Source organism: Pleurodeles waltl, chromosome 10 (assembly GCF_031143425.1).
Source record: "Pleurodeles waltl isolate 20211129_DDA chromosome 10, aPleWal1.hap1.20221129, whole genome shotgun sequence".
NCBI classification, from domain to species: Eukaryota; Metazoa; Chordata; class Amphibia; order Caudata; family Salamandridae; genus Pleurodeles; species Pleurodeles waltl.
Genome location: NC_090449.1, coordinates 194,820,113 through 194,844,006, shown reverse-complemented (window position 1 = coordinate 194,844,006; position 23,894 = coordinate 194,820,113).

Sequence of the window (23,894 nt, the reverse complement as noted above, 5' to 3'; positions counted from 1 at the left end):
CCCACCCATAACCCCTATATCCCACATATCCCGCCCTTAAACCCACAACATAAATTACAACATATAAAAAAACACAAGTACTTAAATTAATACCTGAATATTAATACACTCCCCCACCCATAACCCCTACATCCCATATATCCCACCCCTAAACCCACAACATAAATTACAACATATAAAAAACACAAGTACTTAAATTGATACCTGAGTATTAATACACTTCCCCACCAATGACCCCTACATCCCATATATCCCACCCCTAAACCCACAACATAAATTACAACATATAAAAAACACAACTACTCAAATGAATACCTGAGTATTAATACACTTCCACGCCCATAACCCCTACATCCCACATATCCCACCCCTAAACCCACAACATAAATTACAACATATAAAAACACAAGTACTTAAATTAATACCTGAGTATTAATACACTCCCCCACCCATAACCCCTACATCCCATATATCCCGCCCCTAAACCCACAACATAAATTGCAAGATATAAAAATACACAAGCACTTAAATTAATACCTGAGTATTAATATACTTCCCCAACCATAACCCCTACATCCCATATATCCCGCCCCTAAACCCACAACAAAAATTACAACATATAAAAAAACACAACTACTCAAATTAATACCTGAGTATTAATACACTGACCCACCCATAACCCCTACATCCCATATATCCCACCCCTAAACCCACAACATAAATTACACCATATAAAAAAACACAACTACTTAAATTAATACCTCAGTATTAATTCACTTCCCCACCCATCACCCCTACATCCCATATATCCCACCCCTAAACCTACAACATAAATTACAACATATAAAAAACAAAAGTACTTAAAATAATACCTGAGTATTAATACACTTCCCCACCCATAACCCCTACAACCCATATATCCTGCCCCTAAACCCACAACATAAATTGCAAGATATAAAAATACACAAGTACTTAAATGAATACCTGAGTATTAATACACTTCCCCACCCATAACCCCTACATCCCATATATCCTGCCCCTTAAACCCACAACATAAATTACAACATATAAAAAAACAAAAGTTCTTAAAATAATACCTGAGTATTAATACAATACCCCACCCATAACACCCACAACCCATATATCCTGCCCCTAAACCCACAACATAAATTACAAGATATAAAAATAAACAAGTACTTAAATTAATACCTGAGTATTAATACACTTCCCCACCCATAACCCCTACATCCCATATATCCCGCCCCTAAACCCACAACATAAATTACAACATATAAAAAAAACAAAGTTCTTAAAATAATACCTGAGTATTAATACAATACCCCACCCATAACACCCACAACCCATAGAATCCATTACTTAATCCACACAATATACTTAAAAAAATTAAACATATAATAATTAAACCCTAAACAAATAAAAAACAAAACACAAAACTCACCTTAAAATTAGTCAAAAAGTAATTCACTTACCTTAAAATTCGTTGTTCTGGCATTAGTTGTTAAGGTAAAATCGTTGTTAAACCAGTAGTTGTTCAAAACTTCGTTGTTAATACCCAGTAGTTCTTCAAGATTCGTTGTTAAAGCAAGTAGTAATTCAAACGTAGTTGTTCAGGTTGTTTCCCCCTCCCAGGGGAGGTGCAGGTCAGGGGAGTGGTCACTCCCCTTTCCTTTGTCCAGTTTCGTGCCAGAGCAGGGCTGGGGGATCCCTGAACCGGTGTAGACTGGCTTATGCAGAGATGGGCACCATCTGTGCCCATCAAAGCATTTCCAGAGGCTGGGGGAGGCTACTCCTCCCCAGCCCTGACACCTTTTTCCAAAGGGAGAGGGTGTAACACCCTCTCTCTGAGGAAGTCCTTTGTTCTACCTTCCTGGGCCAAGCCTGGCTGGACCCCAGGAGGGCAGAAACCTGTCTGAGGGGTTGGCAGCAGCAGCAGCTGCAGTGAAACCCCGGGAAAGGTAGTTTGGCAGTACCTGGGTCTGTGCTAGAGACTCGGGGGATCATGGAATTGTCTCCCCAATGCCAGAATGGCATTGGGGTGACAATTCCATGATCTTAGACATTTTACATGGCCATGTTCGGAGTTACCATTGTGACGCTATACATATGTCGTGACATATGTATAGTGCACGCGTGTAATGGTGTCCCCGCACTCACAAAGTCCGGGGAATTTGCCCTGAACAATGTGGGGGCACCTTGTCTAGTGCCAGGGTGCCCACACACTAAGTAACTTAGCACCCAACCTTTACCAGGTAAAGGTTAGACATATAGGTGACTTATAAGTTACTTAAGTGCAGGGGTAAATGGCTGTGAAATAACGTGGACGTTATTTCACTCAGGCTGCAGTGGCAGGCCTGTGTAAGAATTGTCAGAGCTCCCTATGGGTGGCAAAAGAAATGCTGCAGCCCATAGGGATCTCCTGGAACCCCAATACCCTGGGTACCTCAGTACCATAAACTAGGGAATTATAAGGGTGTTCCAGTATGCCAATGTAAATTGGTGAAATTGGTCACTAGCCTGTTAGTGACAATTTGGAAAGAACTGAGAGAGCATAACCACTGAGGTTCTGGTTAGCAGAGCCTCAGTGAGACAGTTAGTCATAACACAGGGAACACATACAGGGCACACTTATGAGCACTGGGGCCCTGGCTGGCAGGGTCCCAGTGACACATACAACTAAAACAACATATATACAGTGAAATATGGGGGTAACATGCCAGGCAAGATGGTACTTTCCTACACAGGTTTGCTGTGCCACACTCAGCTCTTCCCTGGCTTGCCCCCCTGCACCCAAAAACTCAGCTTTATCAACTTCCAGCTCCTCTGGTGTAGGTTCTGCACCGGGAGAGAATTCTTCTTCCTCAAAAGGGGAATCATCTGTGGAGGGAGGAAGAGTGGACAAGGTTTGCCCTTCTTACCCCTAGTTTTCGGGAGCACTTGCGGCCATATTTAAACTTTTTGACCCAAAACTGCGCTGCACCCCAATAGTATGCCATGCCAGTTCCAACCCAGCTGAGGACTCTGAGGACACTGATACCACCTTTGAGAGGACTGTAGTTGAAGTACAGCGGGAGCTGGCCAAGGAGGTGCATGTGGGGCTGCAAAATATGGCAGCCAGCCTTGAGGGGATGCGTTTGTGCATGATGTCATCTGCAGGACAGGCAGCAGCCATGCAAGCGCTAACATCCATCCTGCAAGGACTACAACAAAGTGTAAGGGAATTCACCACTGCAGTAAGGGAGTTGCCACAACACCTGGCATCTCAAACCTTTCACTGCATGCACGAATGCAATCATGACCCCCTCAGAGCCGACCTGGCTGCCTACCACAGTGATGTAGCTGCTATACTCAAGAACCAGCTCCTCCTTGCTGCAGTAATGCCCTTAATAGTCTCACAGTTGGCAGCTGGGAGTACAATGTAAGGAATGATATGTGTGAGTTATGGATACAATACTACATATCACTGTAACATCACTCAGCTTATCAGGGTTCACATGAATATCAGGCTGCAGGCAGACTTACCACAGTGCCGAAGGGCCAGATGTAGCAAATTCTGAATTTGCGATTTGGAAATTGCGAGTCAGTGCGACTCGCAATTTTCCGAATCACAAATTCGGATGCAGAACGGTGTCTCAGACACCGTCTGCAAATCGCTAGGGGGTCGCAAAGACCCACCTCATTAATATTAATGAGGTGGGTCGCATTTTGCGACCCCATTGCGATTCCCTGCACTGACAGGTATGGTGGCCTGCTGGAGACAGCAGACCTCCATGTCTGTGACTGCTTTTTAAATAAAGCAGTTTTTTTTTGTATGGCAGCCCGTTTTCCTTAAAATAAAACGAGTTGCAATACAAAAAAATTACTAAACCATTTGGTTTCGGTTTTTCAGAGTAGGGAGTGGTCCATTGGACCACTGCCTGCTCTGAAAAAACATTTATTGCCCCATGTGTAATGCACAATGCAACACATAATTAACAATTACAACCTAGGGTCTGTAACATGTCACTGAGCCACCAGCAGCAAGTAAATGATGAGCCATGTCAACAGCCACTACAGTCAAAGATTGAAATTTCACCATCTTATTACACAGGAGGATGCCTTACTTCCTACCAACCTGCCTGTCTTGGATTTTACAGATGACATGGATGACCAGCTGCCGACCATCAATGAAGAGGCTCTCCAGGATGTCCTAGGTTCCCTCCAGACACCACCTCCAGTTGCAGGGAGGACCCACAGCATTGGGGGTCTCAAAATAAACCACCCAACTACCAACTCACAACACAAACCAGTCCTGCCAGAGCCCTGGACTCCCAGGACCCAGACATCACCTTTCAGAGGATAGTGGTAGGGGCTGGCCACGCACATGTGGGTGGGGATGAAAGCCATGCCAGGCAGCCTAGAGGGAGTGCAGAGGTGACTCAGTCCAAATAAGGACAACTCAGCTGCCATTAGAGGGACACACTGCCCGCTATGTGGACTCCAGCAGTCCCTGGCCGACATAGCTGCTGTCATGAGTCAGAGGATTGAACAATTGTCCTCCCAAATTGGCAGCAGGATGATAAATAACAGGCTGGGGGTAATAGAAAATGCCCTGGAGTCCATACAGTGGGAAGTGGCATCCCTCAGGGAAAACAAGGCTGCTGTGATGTGGCTGCGTGGTATAGAAATGAGCAGTTCCTCCTTGCTTCAGTGATGTCTTATGTGGTCCCACAAATGGCAGCTGTTGGGGCCTTTGGTTCCACATCTCTATCCCCTGATGTGTGTGTGGCCCACTCAACTTCAACAACACTACCACACTTGGCACAGGAGGCACCACACACATCAGAGGAGGAAAATGTGAAAAGTACAATATTCACATGTGAAATCACCCGGTAGCACCAGTCTGTGCCACATGGATAGTATCTCCTTAGTTCTGTGCTTAAGATCATGCCAGTGTTGTGACAGCTGGCAATGTGCCCCCTTCACTCAACCACTGTTGACATGTCTGTTATTGACTGTCATTATCTCAATTCCTACCAATTATCAATTTGGGCACCTCTTCACTAATGCACACTTCTCCTACCCATGTCTCATGACATGTCCCTCACCCTTGGACTCTGAATGTACAACAAATGGCTCAGGATCTCTCATGGGGTCGGTGAACTGGATATTGTATTGCATTGGAAAATACACTTGCAAGTGTAAATAAATCTGCACATTCACATGCATCAGGTCATCTTTTACAGTGATCCATCAACTCATTTAAATGTATGCATTGTGTGAAGCTATGTTAGTGAGACCAGAACCTATTTACATGTGTGGCTTACTGTCAGACACAAAGCCACACACTAGGACTCTAACATGAAAAAGGTGACTGATGGTGTAATGAGCTACAACCAACTTACAGAACCTTAAAAGCATGTATTGAACAGATATCCATGCAAGTTGACATATGGCATGTATGGGTCAGAAGTGAGTGTCCCTGATGAGAGCACCAGTACAACTAATATGTGTGGAACAGAAGAGGCAAAATTGATCAGTGATGGGCAGCTATCAGCGTGCCAGGTTACATAACCCAGATAAGGTGAAGTAATATGTGCTACAATTTACAAGATTATTTGTGACAGACCTCAGTGATGACAGTTGATGTTCCATTCTTACCCGCCAAAGATTTTGTATACGTACACAATGTTAAAAATTGGGTCTTTGGTTGGCAGTCAGGTTACCCCCTTTCCAAGAAAGGACCCTTACTCTAGTCAGGGTAAATGAGAATCACCCTTGGTTAATCTCCGCTCACCCTCTTGGTAGCTTGGCACAAGCAGGCAGGCTTAACTTCAGAAGCAATGTGTAAAGTATTTGTACCAACACACACAGTAACTCAGTGAAAACACTGCACAATGACACAACACAGGTTTAGAAAAATACAGAATATTTATCTAGACAAAACAAGACCAAAAAACAAAAATCAAACATAAACATAAACACGTCAAGATATGAATTTTTAAAAGAATAAGGCCCATATTTATACTTTTTTTAGCGCCGCATTTGCTTCATTTTTTGACGCAAAAATGGCACAAACTTACAAAATACAATTGTATTTTGTAGTTTTGAACCGCTTTTGCATCAAAAAGTGGTGCAAATGCGGCACTAAAAAAGTATAAATATGGGCCTAAGAGTCTTAGGCCCTCATTATTTATTACAAACACTGAATACTGCCGCTCTGACTGCCCCCAGAATACCGCCTCGGAGGCGGACATCCGTCTGCCAGATTATGACACATACATACAAAACTGATAGAAAACAGCCACAACTACAAATCCACCAGACCTACTGAACTTTACAAACTGTCAGTACTACCACCCATACCGTTACGCCACCAATACTACGCCCTCCAAATAATGACCCACGAATCACCGCAGCGGACATTCAATGATGGTAAACCATTAGCAGTGAACACTGCTGTGGCGGATATGGCCACCCAAATACAAAACAAGACAACATTTGCCGGAACAAAAAACCCACACCTGACACAAATAGACACACCCCACACAATCACCAACAGCACTACAAAACACACTCCCACATCACCCACAATCCTTAACATCGGAAGATGGCTACACTTTGCGATGTTAATCCAAAGGCGAACTGCACACACATATCACAACTACCAATTCATCCGACACGTATCACACACCCCATCACATCACATATCACCCTCTGCACAATGTACTGACACCGCACAACACCCATGTCCCCACAAAGGCACTCCCTTTTCACCGATGAGGAGTTGTGGGTCATGGTTGAGGAAATAGTCAGGGTAGAGCCACAGCTGTATGGAGCACAGGTCCAGCAGACATCCATTGCCAGGAAGATGGAGCTATGGTGGAGGATCTTGGACAGGGTGATCGCCATGGGACTACATCCACACACAAGGGATGACATAAGGAAGAGGTGGAACGACCTACGGGGAAGGTGCATTCAATTGCAGCAAGGCACTATCTCGCCATCAGGAGGACTGGCAGTGGACCCCTACCTCCTCTCCCACAGCTGGCAGCATGGGAGGAGCAAGTCCTGCCAATCCTCCATCCTGAGGGACTCACTGGAATAGCCGGAGGACTGGACACCGGTGAGTCAACATTTACTACCTATCACCCCTCCATGCCTGCATGCCACCACAACCCTTCACCTTTACCCCCATCACCCCACTCCATCCCACACAGTGCACCACCACAATTAGCAAAATGAAATGTCAAGCCCTGCATGCCATACCCACTGCATGCACATCCCTTCAAGCCCTGCATGTACACCTATCACGAATGCATGGAGAACTAACAATTCAATAATCTATCACCATACACAACCAAAGGTGGCAGGGCAACAGCAATAAAATAGGGGAAGCCAGTGATGCAGAATATGTCACAGACATGTAGCATAATACACCACTTACAACCCCACAGGTACCCCAGCCAATCTCAGCAGTGAGGAGGTGCCATGTCTACCCAGTCCCCCACCAGAAGAAGCCCCAAGTAATGACAGCACCTCTGGAGCTCTGGATCTGGATGAACTCCCTGGCTCATCAGGGACCACTGATCAGTCAGCCACCCTATCCCATACCCAGTCCACTACAGAGCCTCCCCCCTCAGAATCCAATACCACAGTAGCCACCCAAAGTCCCCAGACCTCTGTCCCCAGGACCCGTCAATCAGTAGTGTGCCCACCTGTAAAGGCACCTCAGTTCACACCTCACAGGCAAGACAATGAGGGTCCTGGTGTCAGTGGGAGTGGGCACACCGTTCAGGGTACACTGGTACAGGGGCCAGGGGCCAGGGACAGTTGGAAGACAGCTGTGCGCCCGGGGGAGGACAGGCCAAGGGGACCTTTTTATAGGGGCTATACATGTATGTAGTCAGTATGGTATGGCTACGTGTGAGTGCATATGCATTCACATATGTAATGGTAACATCAGAATGCATTGCCATATGTTTGTATGTGTGTGATGCATGCTATCACTGATACCATTTGCATATGTGCATGTGTTGGTAGACTGTTACCACATGTGTACTGGGAGTGTACATATGTGATGTAAAACATAATTGTGGGTCTACGAAGATGCCATGTCTGATTTCCAAATGTACGTTTGACAACACCACTTTAGATATGATGGGCTCTGTCCAGTACATGTTCATGCATGTGATACCCTTGACAAATCGTACTCAAAGGATACAGTGAACTATGGCTGGGTAGACTTCACGTAACCTATGGCAAAGTGAGTGCATGTGTGTCCACGCTTTGGTGTGTTGTATGGTTCAGGGCTCATGATGCTATGCTACTTATGTAACATATGGTTCCCCATGCATTCATGATGCAGGAGATGGTGTATTGATATGTGTCAATGAAGATCGGTATGTGATGTGTGTGGAAAAATATGTTTAGTGTAATATGTGTAATGAATGCCAGGGTGCTGTGTTCATGGGATATGAAACCACCCAAATATATTTTCCAGCAGGGACATATGCTGGCTATTGTTTCATGGCTGTGTATTCATATCAGTGCCACCTATGTTTCCCTAAATGGAAAAACATATCTGAAGGTCACATATGTCTATGTATGATAATGTGATACATATACATTTTCATTAGTGGAAAGTTGACTTTTGTGCATACTCCAATACATGATACCAGGCCTGTACCATTGAAATGGTACATGTGTGCTGAGAATTCAGACATATGTGTGAAAAGCACAAACTTGGTACATGCAATCAACCACAATCTGTTTGTTTTGACTGTTACATACAATGGCATACAACTGTAGTCCAGGGTTGTGTCAGGCAATGAAGGCACAGACCGATGGTTGCATGTATTGACGCAGATTGACGGTGCTCCACTCAGCTCAGTCCACTGTACACAAGCACCAGGCCCATGACTGTGTCATGAGTCAATGTAGCCTTAGCGGAGGAGTTAGGGGGTGTAAAGCGGGGATCTACCTTCATCACAATAGCTCTTCAGCAGCGCATTGTGCAGTCCCCTGTAGACAGACACCTGCACAAATGTGATCCAATGGCCTAGCATGTCTTGTTTCCTTTTGGGATACTTGATGCCAGGCTTGCCCTATCATGTACATGGGACTGGCTGCTTGTTCATGTAGGACATATCTCCTAATTTTGCATGGTTTGACACAAATGGTTATACATTGTTTGTATTTTCCATATGAAGCTTGGTTAGGGCATGTATCTCTAGTGTAACTTAGTTATGTTTTTCGACCCAGGGGACAGATTATGTCATCTCTCACTGTCTTGGATCACAATAGTATGTGGTGGGCAACTACATTGTTGCTGTTATTGTAAACATGAATGGTTTATGTACTAACCTAGACATCCTCTGTGAATATATGTCAGGTGATCACATGCTAACATTGCTGTGTTGTACAGTCAGTATTGGTCTATGTGTTTACCTTCTCCAACATTAACAGCATATCTTGATTGGAATTGATTTGATCCTACATTGCCGGCATTCTTTAGGCTGCTTACCCTTTGCACACATCTTCTACTGCAACATTGTCCAATCATACATGGACAGGATGCTGTGTGAGACTTGTGTACTTTGAAGACGAACACATCTTCTTCCACTGGCTAAGTGATAGTATATCTCCCATTTCCAGGCTTTGCTAGATTACATGACTTCCACACACTCATGACAGTACGCCAGCCACAGCACTTGTGTAGTGTCCGAGTGACCTCCCCATGTTGTATCTCCAAGTGTCTGAGGGACTCTCTCAGCTGTTCTTCAACACCCTTTAGTGTATATGAACATGCACTCACATCTGCATTCCACAATCTCTGTCACTTTCATCATGAGTGTCTATTGTTAGTGTGTGGAGTCATCTCAGTTATGATTATGTTTATGATTATGACGCATACAACATTTCTGTCTCCTTCTTCACTTATCTAATTTTGGGTGGGTCTGTGACATTTTGGACATTGCTAGACTCACATGCACATCACAAACCAGATTGGCATGTGGGAGACCTAGACATTTTAGGGTTTTGGTCCCAGTTTTATTACAATATCAAGTACTAAATAAGTATATTAATGATAAGCCAGAAGTATCAGAAGGAGTAACACTTAATAACATTCTTAGTCAGAGTTACTTAAAGACTAAGGCAATGCCTAATTGGCTTGATACTCATAATATGGGCGTTTTTTCAAATGTGGAAATTGTGCAATGTGCAGATGGGCGTGGCATGCAAAAAGAGATTTTCAAGGATTGGGGAATAAGGAATATACCAATAAAACGTACATTAATGCAACATATGTAATTTACATTCTAGCTTGTAAATGTCATAAAATATATGTGAGTAGCACTATTCGTCCTCTCAAGGTGAGGATCTCAGAGCATTGGAGAGCTATAAGACAGGATGATGAGCGTTATCCTATTGCCTCACACATGAGATCATGTAAGGCACAGGGGTCCCACAAGGATTTCAAGTTCTTTGGATTTGAGCATCTAGAGAGAAACCCATGAGGGAGTAATAGGGAATTAGCATTAAGAAGGAAAGAATCCATATGGATAATGCGTTTAGGGGCAGTGGAACATGGATTAAATTCTGATTATGAATTAGAATATTTTCTAGGGGATATATGAAGTGGTAACTATGAGATATGGTTATATATCATATGGTATTTGATGAGTAATATGGTTAGAGTATTATCCTTGGTTATATTGAGCACAAGACTTTGGGTTATTGATTTGGAATATATGTCACTTTATAAAATAGGCATGTAAGAACTTGATGGGAGAATTTGTTATTTGTTATTTAACATAATGTATATAGTATAGAATGGGACCAATTTAAAGAATAATTAGTGCAGCTTCATGCTTATTTTGACGATTAAGTAATAGGCAAGTGTATATATTGTACAAACTTCATAAGGAAGGGATGTTAAATGAATCTGATCTGCAATCTAGCAGACGGACTAGTGTATGATGGATGAGGGTTTGGAGCATGTGCAAAAACGCGAAATTGTGTTAGGAATTAGTCCGTCCTCTATGTTTACGGTCTGACAGGTCGGGCTTACATACACGAAAGAGAGAATGGACTCTCTTAGGAGAAATCGGTGTACTCGCGGACTTCACGGAAGCTGAATACAGGTACGGGGTCGCGCTGATATGTAATGGGATCGATTGGACTGGTAGGCATATAAAGAAGTTATTAATTCCTAACTCATGTTGCAAGATACGCCTCTTTTGCGAGATTTTATTGGGGATCCGGGTCAAGATTAAATATATTGAATAAATGCAGACGGCCAGGTAAGTGATATGATGCAAAGTTTTCTTCACCAATTAGCTATCAGTGACATGGGATAGAGTTGATGACATAGGGGGTCATTCTGACCTCGGCGGTAAAAGCCGCTTACCGCCGGTCAGAAGACTGCCACAATAACGCCGCGGCTGCGGTCAGCCACCACGGTCATTCTGACCCACAACTGCCAAACCTCCAAAAATCCGACCGCCATTGCAGTCCGCCACATCAGCGGCCCGCGATAAACTGGAGATGACCAAACCTCCACCGCCATGCCAACAGAAAGACGCCCATGCCATTACGATCCACAAATCCACGCGGCGTTCTTTCAAACGCGGTAGTCTATTGGCGGTACACACCGCTGCGGTCAAAATACCCACACCTTTACAAAACACTACCACATTGGACAATTTGAAATACACACACCTGATACACATACAAACAACACTCCCACACATCCAATACAATATAAAACACACACCCACATCACCCACAAACCCCTACGACCAAAAATCCGAGACGAAGGAGAGAGAGACACATCAGAGAATAGAGAGCCAGACACACAGAGGCACACTACAACATCACACACACCACATAGTAGCACAAAGCACCACACACCAACACACTCATCACCACATACACCACCCCACACCTCATCCACACCACCCCATGGCACCAGAAAGACACCCACGCTTCACGGACCAAGAACTCAGGGTGATGGTGGAGGAAATCCTAAGAGTGGAACCCCAGCTCTTCGGCTCGCAGGTGCAGCACACCACCATAGCAAGGAAGGCAGAGCTATGGCAGCAGATCGTGGACAGGGTCAACGCGGTGGGACAGCATCCCAGAAATAGGGACGACATCCGCAAACGATGGAACGACCTACGGGGGAAGGTGCGCTCGATGGTGTCGCGACACAACATCGCGGCGCAGAAGACTGGCGGAGGACCCCCACCCACCCCATCAGAATTCACATCATGGGAGCAAGAAGTATTAAACATCCTAAGTCCTATCTCATATACTTCATCCCCCCCCACCCCACCAGCATGCCAACCCACACCCCCACCCTCATCCCCAACCCACCATCACACATCATCCCTGAGAATGTATCCCTAGCACAACCCACCCAACCCCTCACCAACCCTTGCATGCCACCACAAACATTGGACACCCATTACCTAAGCATGACCACTGCACATACCCATCCCCCCCACAAACCACCCTCACAACACCACCCACAAGGGAATGACTGCACTGGGGGACAAGGGCACCCATAATTCGCACGCTTTTTCACACACTGAAACAATAACCATACTCTCTCACCCCATGCAGGACCCGAACGCCAACACAACGGTCAGGAGGGTCCTCAAATGTCCATCCCACCCCCGGAACAGGCCCCCAGTGAGGACAGCAGCTCTGGCGACCTGGAACCTGATGACCAGCCCGGACCATCGGGGACCTCTGGGCAGTGGGTTCCCCAAACACAGACACAGGCCACAGCAGACCCAAACCACCCTGGGAACAACAGCACAGCTCCCACCCAGCGGGCCCATGGCTCTGTCTCTAGGACAGGTCAAGCAGCGGTGTGTCTGCCACTACAGGGCACCCAGGCTAACCCAACACCCCAACAACAACAGGGACCTGGGGGCAGTGGTAGTGGGCACACCGTCCAGGGGACAGAGGCCCAGGCAAACAGGGCAACTCGGAGGGCTGCCGTGCGACAGGGGGGGGAGGAGAGGCCCAGGGAACCCACTCTCCAAGAGGCCCTCACTACCATCATGGGAGCATACCACCACTCCCAAGAGACGATGGCGACGGTACTGGCCAGGTTCACCGAGATACAGGCACAGCAGGAAGAACGCTACATGGGGTTCAGCAACCAACTCACCACCATCGCTACCGCCATGGGGAGCATGGTCCAGGCCCTCAACAGGATAGAAGACATGTTGCGGGACCATGTGGCACCACACAGGGCCACTGTCACTAGCCAGGAACAGCCTACCACCTCCGCCGGCGCTAGTGGACAGGAGGCCCACACACAACGACAGGCCACAAGAACCCCACCTCCTGCTGAAGAACAACCACCCCGCAAGAGGAGCCTAAGACCCAAAAAAAAAACAGAGTAGGATGCCAAGACCACCGCCAGCATGAGATACCCCCAGAAGTCATCCCACTGTCCCACATTGCCACCCTGTCCAAACTCAAACAGCCCCTGCTCCGTCCTTCCACAGGCATATGGACAATAGACCTGTCAGACTGAGAACTGGACTCTGCCATGGACATCACTCCACCCCCACCCATCACCGTCATCATATAATGTACCATTATCTGAGCACACAAAATAAAACAATTATTGCACAGAAAACCGTTTGGAGTCATGCTGTATTCTCAAAAAATCGTACAACACATAACAGTTCACAATATGTGATGTCAGTTAGTGATGACAACATACCAATGTCAATACGCTGTACATGGCCAAACCAAGCAGAAGTCGGGCTATGAGTCATTAAGCACTGAGAAGGGAAGGGAAAAAGAATATGTTATTTAAAAGAGCTGGGGGGAAATACATAAAGTTGAGATGCATGAGGCTCTAAGTAACTGGGAAATGGCGTGGCTGAATCTTACCTGTGTGCTACTGAAAATACTGTTGTATGACAGCTTCCCTGTTGTCTGTTTCCTCACTGTCGTCTTCCTCCTCTTCACTCTCCACAGGCTCCACGGCTTCTACGACACCACCATCTGGACCATCCTCCTGCAGGAAAGGCACCTGGCGTCGCAAAGCCAGGTTGTGAAGCATACAGCAGGCCACGATGATGTGGCACACCTTCTTTGGTGAGTACATTAGGGATCCACCTGTCATATGCAGGCACCTAAACCTGGCATTCAGGAGGCCGAAGGTCCTTTCAATGACCCTCCTAGTACGCCCATGGGCCTCATTGTACCGTTCCTCTGCCCTGGTCCTGGGATTCCTCACTGGGGTCAATAGCCACGGCAGGTTGGGGTAACCAGAGTCACCGATTAGCCACACACGCTGTCTCTGTAGCTGTTCCATCACATAGGGGACGCTGCTATTACGCATAACATACGCGTCATGCACTGACCCAGGGAACTTGGCATTTACATGGGAGATGTACTGGTCTGCCAAACAGACAACCTGCACATTCATAGAATGGTAATTTTTCCGATTTCTGTACACCTGTTCATCGTCATTTGGGGGTACTAATGCCACATGGGTCCCATCAATGGCACCAATGATGTTGGGGATATGTCCAAGGGCATAGAAATCACCCTTCACTGTGGCCAAATCAGCCTCTTCTGGGAATATGATGTAGCTCCTCATGAGTTTCATCAGGGCAGACAACACTCTGGACAGAATCTTTGAAAACATAGGCTGAGACATTCCAGATGACATGGCCACTGTTGTCTGGAATGAGCCACTTGCAAAGAAATGGAGGACTGATAGAACCTGCACTAGAGGGGGAATCCCTGTGGGTTGGCGGATGGGTGACATCAGGTCTGGCTCCAGCTGGGCACACAGTTCATGTATAGTGGCTCGGTCAAGTCGGTATCGGAGTATTATATGGCGTTCTTCCATTGTCGACAGGTCAACCAGCGGCCGGTACACGGGAGGATTCCTCCTTCTCCTCGCAAGTCCCTGCGGACGGTGCCTAGGAAGGACAACATGGAGCACTGAGTCAATCAACTCACAGGTACGTACAACACAGCTTGCACAGTACACGAAAATGTTTTGACTGCTATGTTTGTATGTGTGCAAATGCAAGGCCTAGGCCTGTGTGACGCAGTAGAATTTAAGCCATGTGGGCCCTTGAAATGGCGGCTGCCTGACCTCTAAACTGGGACAATGGGATGTGAGGTCAATGCGCTGGCGTGGCACACCGTGGCGGTAGGCGGTCGAAGACCGCTGTACGAAGTCGCATTGGTTAACATTGAACCCTATGGGATTCAGGAGCCAATGACGATGTGCGCCGGCGGTCGCGGTACGCACCGCCGCGGGCGTGACCGCCATTTTCTATCTTATTAATCACTCGAGACCTGATCATCCACAGGAGAGGACCTATACTGCAAGTGCTGCTGTGAACTCGGTCTGGAAGTGACAATGGCTGCTGCGACTGGGGAAAGGGCCCCTGCCTTCACGTCTGAAGAGTTGGAGAAACTCGTGGACGGGGTCCTCCCCCAGTATGCGCTACTCTACGGTCCTCAAGACCAACAGGTGAGTACACTGAGTGCACATTGAATGGTGGGTAATGCCTGTGTGGAGTGGGGTGGCTGTCAGTTGGTGGGGTGGGGAGAAAATGAGGAATGCAACGCACGACTGATGAGAGTATGGGCCACATGGCAAGGGTGGGGAGGGGGGGCATGTACTCCAAACATGCAGAAATGTGACGTTTTCTCTTTCCCACCCTGTACATGTCAAACAGGTGAGCGCCCATCAGAAAATCGATATTTGGCGTGCCATCGCCAAGGAAGTCCGGGCACTGGGGGTCTACACCAGACGGGGCACCCACTGTCGGAAGAGGTGGGAGGACATCCTCCGCGGAACCCGAAAGACCGCCGAGTCACTGCTGGGGATGGCCTCCCGACCTAGGAGGGGTGCCAGTCGTACCCTGACCCCCCTGATGTCCCGGATCCTGGCTGTGGCCTACCCTGATTTGGATGGGCGCTTGAGGACATCACAGCAGACACAAGGGTGTGAGTATCAGCACATTCTCCTATCTATACGCGCAGTGGAGGCGTCTGGGTGGGGGAGGAGGGCTGTGGGTGACAGTAGGCCAGGGCGCTTTCTGTAGTGTAGTCCCCTCCCTTAGACATGGCCCTGTGCCCCCGCCCACCACCTCTGTAGGGTGCCAAGTGCAGCTATCCATGGTCCAACATCACCCATGAGCGCGTCTGTTGTCCCTAGGCCTGTTGGCCTAGTCAGAAGTACAGAGTAGTGTACCCCAAGTTCGCGGCTTAGTGCATGAGGCACCTGTGTCTGTCCTCTCCGCCAAGGCTATTGACAAGGCATGCACTCAACTTTGTTTTCTTTCTCCCCCCACCCTTATTCTTTGTTTCTTGTGCATTAGCATCATCAGGCGGAGGAGAATTGGCGTCGGAGCACAAGGGAGCTGCAGGTCACCAGGCCCCGGTGGGCACTGACACAGACACCGAGGGCACCAGTGATCCGGAGGGCGAGGGGAGCACCACAACGGAGGCCGGTGGAGACACCAGCGACACGGACACGTCCTCGTTTGGGAGCTCCCTAGCGGGGGCGGCAACATCTGTGCCCCCAGCAACAACAGGTACAGCCGCCACCCAGCGCACCAGCACCGCCCTCTCAGCAGCCCCTCAGTCTTCGCTCCGTGCCCGTTCGCCCAGGAAGGCGCGCGTCTCCTTCGCCCCAGGCACCTCAGCCCCTGCCTCTGTTACCCCTGCTGCCCTCAGTGCGGAGCTCATTGACCTCGTGAGGACGCTCATTGTTGGGCAGACTACCCTTTTGAATGCCATCCAGGGGGTGCAAGGGGAGGTGCAACAGAGCAATGCCTACCTGGAGGGCATTCATTCGGGTCAGGCTGCCCATCAACGAGCTTTCACTTCTCTGGCCTCAGCACGGACGGCAGCCATTGTCCCTGTCTCCAGTCTCCCTCTTCTAACTGCCTCCAGCCTTTCTCTGTCTCCTGTTCCTCAGCCTATCCCATCCACACCATTTGACCAGCCTGCACACACCTCAACACCCAAGGCCAGCTCATCCAAACATAAGCACCACAGAACACACAAGCATTCACCCAAGCAACACCCAGTTGCAGACATACCAACAGTCACTGCCACCTCTGCGTCCCCCTCCTCCTCGTCTCCCTCCTCCCTCCCTGTGATGTCTACACTCTCACCTGCATGCACACCAACATCAGCCAGTTCTTCCATCACCAGCACACCCTCCACTACAGTCCTCACACGTGCAGTCACCACCCCCACTGCCATGTACACGTCCCCTGTGTGCTCTCCCACTGTGTCTGTCACCCCCTCCTCCAAGACACATAAACGCAGGCAGACACCCAAACAACAGCCAACCACCTCACGACAGCCTACGTCTCAGTCACCTGCACCCAAGGACAGCACACCTGACTCTCCTACAACCACATCCTCTTCCTCCACTTCTATCTCCACTACTCCTACCCTTTACCCTGGTCCAAAGAAATATTACCTCACAAATGTTGACCTCTTTCCCTCCCCTGACCCACCCCCTCCATCTGGGAAAAGTCCCAAAGGCACCTCAGCCACCACCAGCCCAGCTTCCAAGGTACAAGTGGTGCATGGAATATGGAGTCCACCCTTTGGCGGCAGTGACACTTCACTGAGCAGCAAGGGGACTGGCAGCCCCCCCCAGGCAAGAGGACCCGGAAAGTGAAGGGCCGCCGTGAGCGGACTGAGACGGCTGCCCCCAAGGAGGTGACTCAGGCCACTTCACCTGCCACAACAGCCAGGGGAGGCAAGGGCCCGAGAGCCCCATCTAAGGAGCGGAAGGGCAGCAGGGCGGAGAGGCCAGCCAGCAGGAGCGCGGAGCAGGAGGGCCCCACACGCCCCATCCAGGCTGCAAGGGACGATACCAAAGGGCCCAGGACTCCGTCTCCGAAGGGGCCTGACACTGCACGTTCGGAGGGCGAGTGAGCAGGTTGTCCAGGCCAGGTCTGACTCCCTACACTGACTGGAAGAGCACCGCTGAACAGGGCCCCGCCGTGCAGAAGAGCACCGCTGAAGAGGGCCCCGCCGTGAAGACAAGCACCGCTGAAGAGGGCCCCGCCATGAAGACAAGCACCGCTGAACAGGGCCCCGCCGTGCAGAAGAGCACCGCTGAAGAGGGCCCCGCCGTGAAGACAAGCACCGCTGAAGAGGGCCCCGCCGTGAAGACAAGCACCGCTGAACAGGGCCCCGCCGTGCAGAAGAGCACCGCTGAAGAGGGCCCGCCGTGAAGACAAGCACCGCTGAACAGGGCCCCGCCGTGCAGAAGAGCACCGCTGAACAGGGCCCCGCCGTGAAGACAAGCACCGCTGAAGAGGGCCCCGCCGTGAAGACAAGCACCGCTGAAGAGGGCCCCGCTGTGCAGAAGAGCACCGCTGAAGAGGGCCCCGCCGTGAAGACAAGCACCGCTGAAGAGGGCCCCGCCGTGAAGACAAGCACCGCTGAAGAGGGCCCCGCCGTGAAGACAAGCACCGCTGAAGAGGGCCCCGCCGTGAAGACAAGCACCGCTGAAGAGGGCCCCGCCGTGCAGAAGAGCACCGCTGAACAGGGCCCCGCCGTGCAGAAGAGCACCGCTGAAGAGGGCACCGCCGTCTCAAGCACCGCTCCGCTGGGCCCTTCCTGTCAAGCACCGCTCCGCTGGGCCCCGCCGTCTCAAGCACCGCTCCGCTGGGCTTTTCCTGTCAAGCACCGCTCCGCTGGGCCCCGCTGTCTCAAGCACCGCTCCGCTGGGCCTTTCCTGTCAAGCACCGCTCCGCTGGGCCCCGCCGTCTCAAGCACCGCTCCGCTGGGCCCTTCCTGTCAAGCACCGCTCCGCTGGGCACCGCCGTCTCAAGCACCGCTCCGCTGGGCCCCGCCGTCTCAAGCACCGCTTCGCTGGGCCCTTCCTGTCAAGCACCGCTCCGCTGGGCCCCGCCGTCTCAAGCACCGCTCCGCTGGGCCTTTCCTGTCAAGCACCGCTCCGCTGGGCCCCGCCGTCTCAAGCACCGCTCCGCTGGGCCCTTCCTGTCAAGCACCGCTCCGCTGGGCCCCGCCGTCTCAAGCACCGCTCCGCTGGGCCCCGCCGTCTCAAGCACCGCTCCGCTGGGCCCTTCCTGTCAGGCACTGTTCAGGGTTCACTGTGCCCACCATGCATCCTCCTTGTCCAGTGAGGACATTTATCCACCTGATGGACTGTGGCTTTGCACTCCCCAGGATGGCACAGTGGGCAAGCCACCCACTGTAGAGACTTGAGAGACTGTGGCTTTGCACTCCCCAGGATGGCACAGTGGGCAAGCCACCCACTGTAGAGACTTGAGAGACTGTGGCTTTGCACTCCCCAGGATGGCACAGTGGCCATGGTGGGCCCCTCGTGGATCTGGCGTCGTGGACTCATGTGGCTGTGGTGCCCCCCTTCCCTTCCCCCTGAGGTGCCTGTAGTTTTGTCACCAGATGCCCCTGCAGTGTTCTCTCCAAAGGACTCAGGTCTCCTGTGTGGGCTTTGCCCTTGTTTCGCTACACTTTGGCCCACGGACATGATGGATTCGTAAGATGTGCAGGACTACTTGCTTCAGTTATCCATTGCTGTGTAAATAATTTGTTTATCAGAAGAACGTTTTGATGGATGATAATACTTTTCTGAGACTATTTTGTTCATAAATATTTATTCTCAATTTGGTTATGTGATTGTATTTTTTACGGGTGTTTGGGTGGTGTCACTGTGACTTGTTGCTCTGCATTGGTGTGTACATCTTGGGGGGGGGGGTCGCATATGTGTGTGCCCGTAACCTTTCCTCCTCCCCCCCTCCCGTGTGTCGTAGGTGCAGTACTCACCGTTGACGTCTGCGGCGGAGTTCGTACTCGTGGTAGATGAGCAGGTAGACGAGAGCAGGTATGATGTTCAATTCGGGTTCCATGCTGTCCTCCGTCCTCGTGGAGTGCGTAGAGGTGAGCGTTTTCCCGTTCGTAGTCTGTTTCCGCCGTGTTTTTATCGGCAGTGCTCCCGCCCCGGAAAAGGTGGCGGATTGGTGAGTTGTGATAGGGTGGGCGGTACATAGTCTGCCGCCTGCCTGTTGGCGGTGACCGCCGCGCTGTTTGTTTGTCCCGCCGTGGCGGTCGGAGTGTTAAGTTGGCGGTCTCTGTTGGCGGTTCCCGCCAGGGTCAGAATTCCATTTTTCGGACCGCCAGCCTGTTGGCGGGTTGGCCGCCGCTTTATCACCGACCGCCAGGGTCAGAATCACCCCCATAATGTTTATTTTATAATTACAGATGGCAAATGGCACCAGAGTATCAACAATATAAACTATTAGAACAACAGATTTTGATAGATGCGATTGACATTGAGAGATCAGGTACAGATTCTCTACATTGACACAATAAAGGGAGATTATGAAATTGGATCAGACCACCATTAAGCATGGGCTTTTCACATGATTATCTTTATAAGAAAGTTTTTTATTAATAAGACTGTTATAACTCTGAGATCTTCACGGGGTTTTAAAGACATAGAGGTTTAAAGACATAGAGGTTTGGTGCTTTATAAAATATGAGGGGTGATATCTATGTAGGTTGTTTCAAATCACGGTTCTCACTTTTTGTTAATCATCGAGTCACTTTGCATGGCAATGGGTGATGGTAATGTGAAATTACAATTGGTACGCATATTTTTTTTTAAAATGTATGTCGGACACTGTTTGTTGTAGAAAGTCCTGAGGAAGTCAAGGGGTAATCCCCAGATGAAACCCGTATTGACTGGGACTGGAACGGGAGCAATTCTGGACTAAATAATTTTAAGAAGAATAAAGAAGAATATGAATCAAACAATGGAGCGTTTTTGAATTAAGGACCTTTGAGTAGTCAATGTTATACTAATCAATACTATTTCCAGGTTAAGGCGTGTGCCTTTCATAGTTTATATATATATATATATATATATATATATATATATGATAGCATTTGATGTTATTGTTACTGGGTTTATTGGGGGACTTATCCCAGTGATTGGCACCGTCTGAATAATTACTGATACTATTTCTATTAAATTGAAGGAGAGCGCCAATTACTCCATAAAAATCTCCCATTGATAGCTAGATTTTGGTCCCAGTAGGTCACTTTCTCATGGTCAGACATGTGAGTGTCAATGAGAGGTGTGTTTTCATATGTTCTTGTGTGATGCTATCATACAGACTATACTGTGTTACCTTGCAGACACAAACTAACCATTGAATGTAATTGATAACCCTTTCCTACCTAGGCCACACATCGGTACAGCAGCCTTCACATGCATTTCCAGATTAGTTGCAGGTATATATCAAGACAACACAATTGTGTGACATGTGTTTAATAATGTACACTGGAAGTATTAAAGCCTCTGCCTTCAATCCACCCACACATTCATGTGGTGGTGCATTCTCCAATTTTATTGATCATTCCTGGCTGTGGGGCATATGTGTGGAGAGTAGATCAGCACCCATTGCTCCGCGCACTCCACAGCCAACATGTGTGTGCTATATTTGAGAGACAGCATACCATGTGGCAGGTTTAGGGCCATAGTGCTCACGGTACGTAACACCAGTGGTATACGGTGCAGGGTTAGGGTCATACTTTTTGCCCTAACCCTGACCAGTAGATGACAGTCCATTGATACCAATGGTGTTCTCCTTGCCACACCTGCTCAGTGCTGGCATTACAGCTACTCGCCTGAGATATGACTCAGTTTAGTTCCTTAGTTTCAAGTACATCATATTGACACAGCCACTACAGTATGTACACCCCCCTTGCATACATCTTGCCTGGTGTAGGCATGATGTGGTGCAAGTGGTTGAAATTGGCGCAATGCATACATTACGCCATCTAGTATTTCTGGTGCGTGGATCTAGACCTTTGAGAGCCACATGAGCGTTAGTACTGTGACGGTAATGTGCGCCATGGAGGCGCTAGACCCTCTTAAATCACAACCTATGTTCCAACATTCTTTGTAACTGTTGTGGTTTTTTCCTTCTCTCTGAGGTATGAACAACTTTCCAATGGTATATTTAGAAGAGAATGAGTATGCCATGGAAAATCTGGTGCAAAGTGATTTAATGGTGATATTTACAGGGCGATTTTTTCTTTGCAGTGTCTAGGTGTTGAAGTTCAGTACAATTTGTTGTCTTCTGCAAACTCCTGCATCAGTATTTTGATGTTCCCCCTGCACCTGTGCTGCCCCAATGTCATCATCCTCCTCATTGGGGAAATCTACCAGTTCATCCCAGGGGACTTTAGTCTGAATACATATGTTTTTCAGGAATGCACATACAGGTACCATCTTGCAAAACAGGGGTGGTGCATACCAGAGGCTTCCTCCTGTCAGGGCCAGGCACCTGAACTTTGACTTCAGGAGCCCTGATGTCCTCTCCACCACATTTCATGTCCTTCAGTGGCCTTCATTGTATACCTGCTCTTCCTCCATTGTCGTGTTGCCAAAATGGGGTATTCACCCATGGCTGGATGCCATAACCTTGGTCAGCTTCAAAGGAATGTGAGATCATGTATCTTTCATGCATATTTTTAGTTTCATATGTGCCATGGCAGATAATAATTTTAGGTGGAGTGGTGAATCATACTTGCATCTTGTATTGAGTGTGTTCCAGCTTTTGTAAATTAGCTGCAATGGTGTGTGGTAGTGGACATTACTATCATGGGTTGTGGCTCAGGGACCTGCTGTTTGTCAAATTCAATCTGGACTGACAGTTCGACCATGCAAGTGATGTGTTGTGCTGTTCATATTTGAGACTGTGTCCTAATGTTAGTGGGACTTACCACCTCCTTGCACCTCAAAAGCGTAATTTGTATTGACTCTATTGTAGCCCTACAAGGCCAAACTCAGGCCACCATGTTTCCATGTGGCACTACGCATGCTGTGCGGCACTTAGCGACCCTTTGTAGCAGATTATGCCTGTGCCAGCCATCATGTGTACAAGTGTGAGATTCACACACTAGGAGGACTAGCAAAATTTGGTGCAGAGGATTCTCCAAGATTCCTAAACATGATTTATCACAGATACTTTCAAAACCTGTACAGAGCAGGCATAAGGACGAGGCACACCATAGTTTTGAATAGGTCCCTATTTACTGTGCATGAAATGGTCAGGTATGTTCTCAGTACTCCTAAAGAGTCCAACTATGGCATCAATTATCTTGACACTATTTCACCTACTCTGCACCATGGTGCACTGTTTATTCTATACTGGGCCCACATGGTGGTAGTAGGGTGTGGCAAAGAGACACAATTACAGTGGTGCTGTTGTCAATGCTGCACCACCTTCCTGACATGTGGCTCTCAGTCCCTTCACTTTAGACCTGCAGAAGAGTGATTTTCAGGTAGGTTAAACCTATTATGTGTGTTGTGTGCCATGACACAGGTTTTGTGCCCTGTGTGTAGCATGTGAGTCCCACCCCTTTTCCCTTGGTAAAGTCCCTTGCACAATGTTTTGTTGTTAGCAATTGCTGGCTGGCATATATATCTGCATGTGGATCATGGGCACAGCGTGGCATTGTTACATGGTATGTTTAGTGATGTATGCATGCATTTTGCAGTCACCTGTGTGACAGGAGAGGGAATTATGTGTTTTTCTGCAATGCCCTGCAGCTCCTGACCAGGCCTGCGAAGTCCCATGTCTTCTCATTCACATTCATTTCTAGCCTCTCCCAGTACATTGTCAGTAGTCTAGCTGCCACAGTGCCCTGTTGGTACCCTGGTATCATGTTAGGGAGTTGTGCAAATACCAGGTATGATTGTAGATGTGCTGTGAGGTGTCCATCCCTATAAATGGTCTTTCATGGCTGGTGTACTTGTATTCCTATGAGTACAGCACAATGCACACGGCATGTAAAGGTGGACACAATGG